At 36.1% G+C, this 6,000-nt stretch overlaps 1 protein-coding gene across 1 annotated transcript in view; it reads left to right on the top strand.

Annotated features, from left to right (window-relative positions):
* The window catches only part of LOC144629321 (D(5)-like dopamine receptor), a 22,912-nt gene extending 21,427 nt beyond the window's left edge, over positions 1–1,485 (top strand). Inside the window, exon 2 of the mRNA XM_078487558.1 lies at positions 890–1,485. The gene's annotated coding sequence lies outside the window, so the exon portion shown is untranslated. The remainder of the gene's footprint in view (positions 1–889) is intronic.
* The last annotated feature ends 4,515 nt before the right edge of the window (positions 1,486–6,000 follow it).

Raw genomic sequence — 6,000 nt, 5'->3', positions numbered from 1 at the left:
AGGGGAGCGTATTTTTTTCTTTCGTGATGAAAAACGGCTAGCTAAACTTGATGGTTTCTGCGGTAATTTCTGTTAATGATTCTTCGTGTGTCACTTATAAATTAGATTCCGCAGTTATAATATTCTTTCTAAACAGTTTAAGCTTTATTACTGCCACAGGACTTCGACTATTTCACTTTCCGGTGCTTTTCAAAGCGCTTACAGGCTGAGATCGCTTTTAAAACTACCCGGCGGCAATTTTGTTGCTAATGTCAATTGGTTCGCTGCGATTGACGTGCAATCTTAATGTTTTTGGAGAGTTAAAATATGAGTTCTATGACTAATAGCTAAACCTATGAAAAATTTATCTGGGTAAGAGTAATGAAAGGTAGTCCGCGCGCCAGGTATCGAAAACACGAAAAAACTTGGGTCGGCTTGCTTAGACTGAAATCAGCCACACTTTCGCTCGTTCGAAAGATCCTTTTTTTTTATTGAGTTCTATTTATATTTGAAGGACGTAATTCTGAATCTTGATTGCGAAACGGCGAGCTTTCACCGCTGTTAGCTTTGTGAGGCAGCTGTCACAAGCATCAGTCATTTTGGGTCCCTTCATGCATTTGCAATTAATTTTCCTTTGTCAAATTACCGCACCAGGAGTTAAAAAAAATCCAGAAAAACCAAATTTATAAACTTAGTTAAAATGCATTTTACGCAGGAGTGAAGACATAAAAAGTAAATAGTTCATTCTCGTGTTATTAAGAAAAAAATTTACGACAAAAAGATAAGTTACAACAAGCGATTTCCGATGTATAAAGCGGATATACTGCAAGACATCACACGAGCTTCTGGCTATGTATACGTAATGAACAAATGATTTATTTTCTGTTATTGCTGTAAGCCTTGGGGTAAGGTTAAAGTTTTATCTAGCAGAACGAACCATTGAAAAGGATGAATATCAGGAATTTTTCATAAAGTCGATATTCATCTATATGTCTGCGAAGGCAAAGATACATCAATATTACTTGAATGTCATTTTTAAGCAACAGCGAGGAAAGCGTGTTATTACGTTTTAGAAAGATTGAGCTCGAGAGTCTACTCATAACATGATCTAGAACGAAGAGCATTTTAAAATATGTAATAGGAGAAAAAATATAAATAATTTAAAGTATAAATAATTTAAAAAAGGGTTTCACAATATTCAGCTAAAAGGTTTCCAAATAGGTTTAATCTTAAAAGCTTCACAATGTCACATTGTAAATACAACGAATTTAGTCATAACATTATGCAGAGTTCACAGCTTCCTGCCGCGATTAAATCGAAATGTCCAAAACGTAATATGGCTGAAATTCATGTCAGCCGTCAAATTTGAACTAACATTGAGTAATGTTTGAACTTGCCTGAATGTGAAATGGCCTTCGTAAACAGACAGACGGGTTCTATTGTAGCAATACTAATTGATGAAGTGGTCTGAAATATAAAAATGAAAATAAAAACCAAAGGAGCATTGCTCTCCTGTAGTTTAATATGATGTTTTTCTTTTCAATATGCAAAAACTCCGAGAAAGATTCTCGTTTTGGAATTCTTTCAACTGGCACTGGCAAGTTCTACATCGGGGTGTTAAGTTTCATCTTAGGTTTTAAAGTGGTTTGCCACGATTGTGCAAATAAAAAGCACTCAAGTGAATTAATTTTTGAATTAGGAATAGCCGATAAGTTGGTATAAGGTCTTCCTGATGTACTGAAAACGAAATGTTTGAGATAAAAAACGAATGTTTCACGTCAAACTACGATTTATTGAGGTAAAAATGGCAAGTATTACCGGCAATTATCTATTTTCCTGTCGTTTGGCAGCGCTTTGAAATGTTGTTTGTTTGTCACATAACAGGCAATGTCAGATCAAGGAAAACCTGAAAATAGTAATTCTAAACAACGAAAACCGCAATGATAGGAAAATAAACCCAAAGGAATAAACGTCGTGGCTAGATTAGCCAGACGGATTGCAACTGCACCTCCAATGAAAAACATTTGTAATGTTTGTGTTGCAGCTTTCAAAACGCCTTCCAAAATATTACTGATCTTTTTATAAATTAATAAGCATTTGTAAGCTTTTTATAATTTTTATGAGACTTAAAATCCGGTTCTCTCGAGGTTCTCGCAGGACGGCGAGAGTCAGTGAAGGAAACAAATGCGGACCACAGAGGAAACACTATGTTCCGTCAACCTCCTCGACCCAGGGTCTATCAGGCAGTCGAATGCAAGATGGCGGATTGAGACGCCTGAAAGATCCTGGGTACGAATTAATTCGTGCCCAGGAATAGACCTTTTCAGCTTGATACGTCATACATTGATCACGTGGTCTGAAATGGGTAAACAAACACGGGTTTCCTCGAAGTGAAGTATTGTGCGTGGATTTCGATACGGAGTATTTATACTCCCGTGTGTATAACTGCTTTACTATCTCTACTAACGAAGAGATATCTTCCCTAGTTTTCCCAGCGATAAAAAAACTCGTCAAGGTAAGAGAAATTTAATCGCTTAAATGCGATCCAAACTACGCTTTGCCTACAATTTACGGCAACATTATTGATGAACTTGAAACATTCATTTACTCAAGCTTGTTACATTGTCGCTTTAATGTATGGATTTCAAGAATTAGAAGAGATCCTAAGAACGATTTCAAGGCATTAGCTTATACCAAAGTTTGTTTGGAGCATTTCTTGTGTGCCGCTTTGACACAAGTTCAAGAGGACTGAAACCACTTCGCTTGCCCATCAGTTTGCAGCTGGACGAAAATAGCTCCTGAGCGGTCGCTTCCAGAGAAGAAAAAACAGATAGAAGAGCTAAATACTGTCCTTGACGTAAAGCTAACTGAAACGGCTTCAGAGGGTGAAGGCTAATTCGATCTAACTGCTTTTCGAGAGCTACTCGAGAAAATCTGCGAGCACAGATTTTCTAAAAGTGTTTTCTTTGTACCGGTATTATAATATTATAATGATAGATTGCACTAAAATAAAAATCCAGTGCCCATTTCACTTGTATACTTTAATCAAATTACTCAAATTAGAAATCCATCACTGGATACTTTGAAATCTCTTGTGGGATTTGATTTAAAGGGAGGTATTATATGTTTGTTTACAGCTGAACACAGATTTACAGGGTTCATAACCTTTTTCACAAACAATTTTCTAGGACTTTTCCAGGACTCAGATTGATCTGTCCAGGACTCTAAAATTCACATTAACCCTTTCACTCCCAAGATCTCAATATTATTTCTCCTTACTGTTTTCCATACATTTCTTATGATCAAGTTCTAAGAATTCAGTTGTTACTTGAGTTTAACAGATTTTCAAAACATTCCAGGACCAGTTGTCTTCCAGGACCTGCACAAACCCTGATAAATCTGATAAACACATTCTCACAAGGAGTGGATTTCTTGAGGTACTTTCAGGAGATAAAGAAGTATCCAAGCTTAATGCTGGTGACAGTATCGTGGCAGATTAAGGCTTTGATATTGAAGAGGAGTAAAGAAAGTTGAAATTCAACTGAACGTCCCTCCCTTCCTGAAAAAAACCCCTAGTTTAATGCAAAGGAGGTCATAAGAAAGTGAGACATTTCTTTATTTTTAATACCCAACTAGTACTTCCAATAAGTTCATTGGGTACCATCAATCAAGTCTGGACAGTTTGTTGCTTACTTTCAAACCTCATGAATTCCATTTTAACTGATGAGTGTAACAGCTGTTCAGGAACCATCTGTGTGTAACATTTCCACTTTGAGAATATTTTTCCAAGTAAAAATTTGCCTCATTGTTCCGTCTTTTGAGGAACTAAACTATTGTTGTTGTTTGTGTATTTCTATTCTGGGTAGTTTTTTTGCCTATTTTAGTTAATTTATTTTATGCTATAATTATTTCTGTTTATTTTGGCAAAATAAAATGGTTGTTATTGTTGTTGTCAACCATGTCAAATGAAGCTTTTCTTAATACAGATTTCATGGCTGGCTCTGGGTTAATGCTATCCTCTCTTCGTTTATGCCATTCGTGAGGAACACTAGTGCAGGTTTTATTTACTGGAATGTACTTGATCCTTAAAAAAACACCAGTGGTTCAGCAAATACAAAAGGCCCAAAACATGACTGAAGTGCCCTCCACTCCTATGACAAGAGAGAATACAAATTAAAAAAAATTTCACCACCAAATGACTGTAAAAGTTAGCAATACAGATGAATAGACCACATAACATAAACAGGTTTTTCTGTAGCCAGTTTATTATTCCAGGCATGAAATACAAGGCAGTTACTAGTTAGCAAGGTAGATTCAAGCAAGTAACTTAATTTTTGGATAAGATATACAATTGAAAGCACCACTCATAATATCTTCTCCATTAATAGAATATGGGTGGGCCCTTTAATAGCTAGGCTAACATAACAAACACTGTAGTAGTAAAAACACATTGCACAACTGAGACAGAGTATCTTGTATCATCGTCTATTCTCTTGTCTAGCGCGCGTGGTTGTAAGAACTTACCCAGCTTAACAAAATTAAGAACATTTTGCTTCTGTAACAGTTCCTCTTCTCTTGTTCTCTTGTCACTTTTCAATTTAAAATTTATTGAGAGGGAATCTCGGCTTTTCTTTTGGCTCCGGAAACAGCAGACCTTTACAAAACACGATCCATGATTGTCTTCTTTTACAAAAACATTGTGTATGTAATTTTCTGTATAGCATTTATATCCCTTTTTTCCGCAGTCTCCTTTTCTCCACAGCCTGTTAGGTTGCTTTGCAATAGTAATTGAAGATACTTTAGGGACGTTTTTCAATTGTTTTGGCCAGTGCGACTTGAACACAACATCCGAATCCGCCATCTTGAATGTTTTGTTTACCCATTTCAAACCACGTGACCAGCTAGCTGAAAAGGTCTATTGACCTAGTACCCAGTTATTCGTTTCCAGCTCTTCCCCAAAAAATAAAAAAGTCCGGCTGTCGCATACAAAAATTAATCCTGCACGACTACAAAGAAGGGTCGAATGTGAAAAATTAGAGCGTAGATGCACGAGGTAGATACTGATGAGATGTACATTACAACAAGATAAACAAGAATTTTAACGTTTTCTTTTAAAATTAAACGTGCTTCCCTCAGCCGAGCTACATTTTAGCGGGGTTGGGAGTTTGGGGAACTAATGCTTCTCAGCATCTTACGTTTCTTGTGTAGTTCAATATTATTCTTGGAAAAAAAAAGCTATTTATGTGGCAAATTCTTCACATAAATTTTCTTGATTCGGTGTGGTGCTTATTGCGAATAGTATTTTAAAACTTGTAGACATGTGGTTATTTTTTCTGGCTTCAGTTTTAAGAGTCCGACAAGCTGATTATTTAAATAATAATCATTGATATGCATCGCTGTTTTCTAAGAAAGGTTACCTTATATTTCATAATCTGAAAAACCATTTCCACTGTTTCTAGTCAAAGAATAGTGATTTGTTCCCTTAATTATCCCAGTTGTTTTGTTAGTAAATGAATTATTCCATGCTTTAGCTTCGCTTTTTATTAAGATATGGCTTAAGTAGAAAGCGTCTTAAAAGCGCTGTCTATATGCCATGAAATTAGTTTAAACGGAGACACTTCATGCATACGTTTTCTGCCTTTTCGGGAGATTAGTTTTTAATTTTCCAATTTTGCCTCAAGCTTAACTTTAAAAGACGTCGCCACTTTTTTTAACAAATTATATGCTTTCGGGGCTTTATGCCATTAATTCGAATCAAGACACAGTATATCAAATGAAAAATCACTGTCGCCGCCAGTTTGTCCCAAAGACCAAAGTTGTCAAATGTTACAATTTGCGAAATTTTCAGACCACATTAACGCCGGCGTCACTTAAATAAGCTGAAGATTAATAACCTGCGGCGTTTCATACCATTAGTTAAACGCAAGACACGACTTTATTAATAGAAAAGCACATCCACTTTTTTGGCAGGTTGTTTATAATAACGCTGTTGCTATGTTTTGTAGGCGCTAGGAAACTCCA

This window comes from Oculina patagonica, chromosome 10, assembly GCF_052425735.1.
Source record: "Oculina patagonica isolate OP01 chromosome 10, crgOcupat, whole genome shotgun sequence".
NCBI classification, from domain to species: Eukaryota; Metazoa; Cnidaria; class Anthozoa; order Scleractinia; family Oculinidae; genus Oculina; species Oculina patagonica.
Note: the sequence above shows the minus strand (reverse complement) of the source record. Positions and strands in the feature narration are given on the sequence as shown.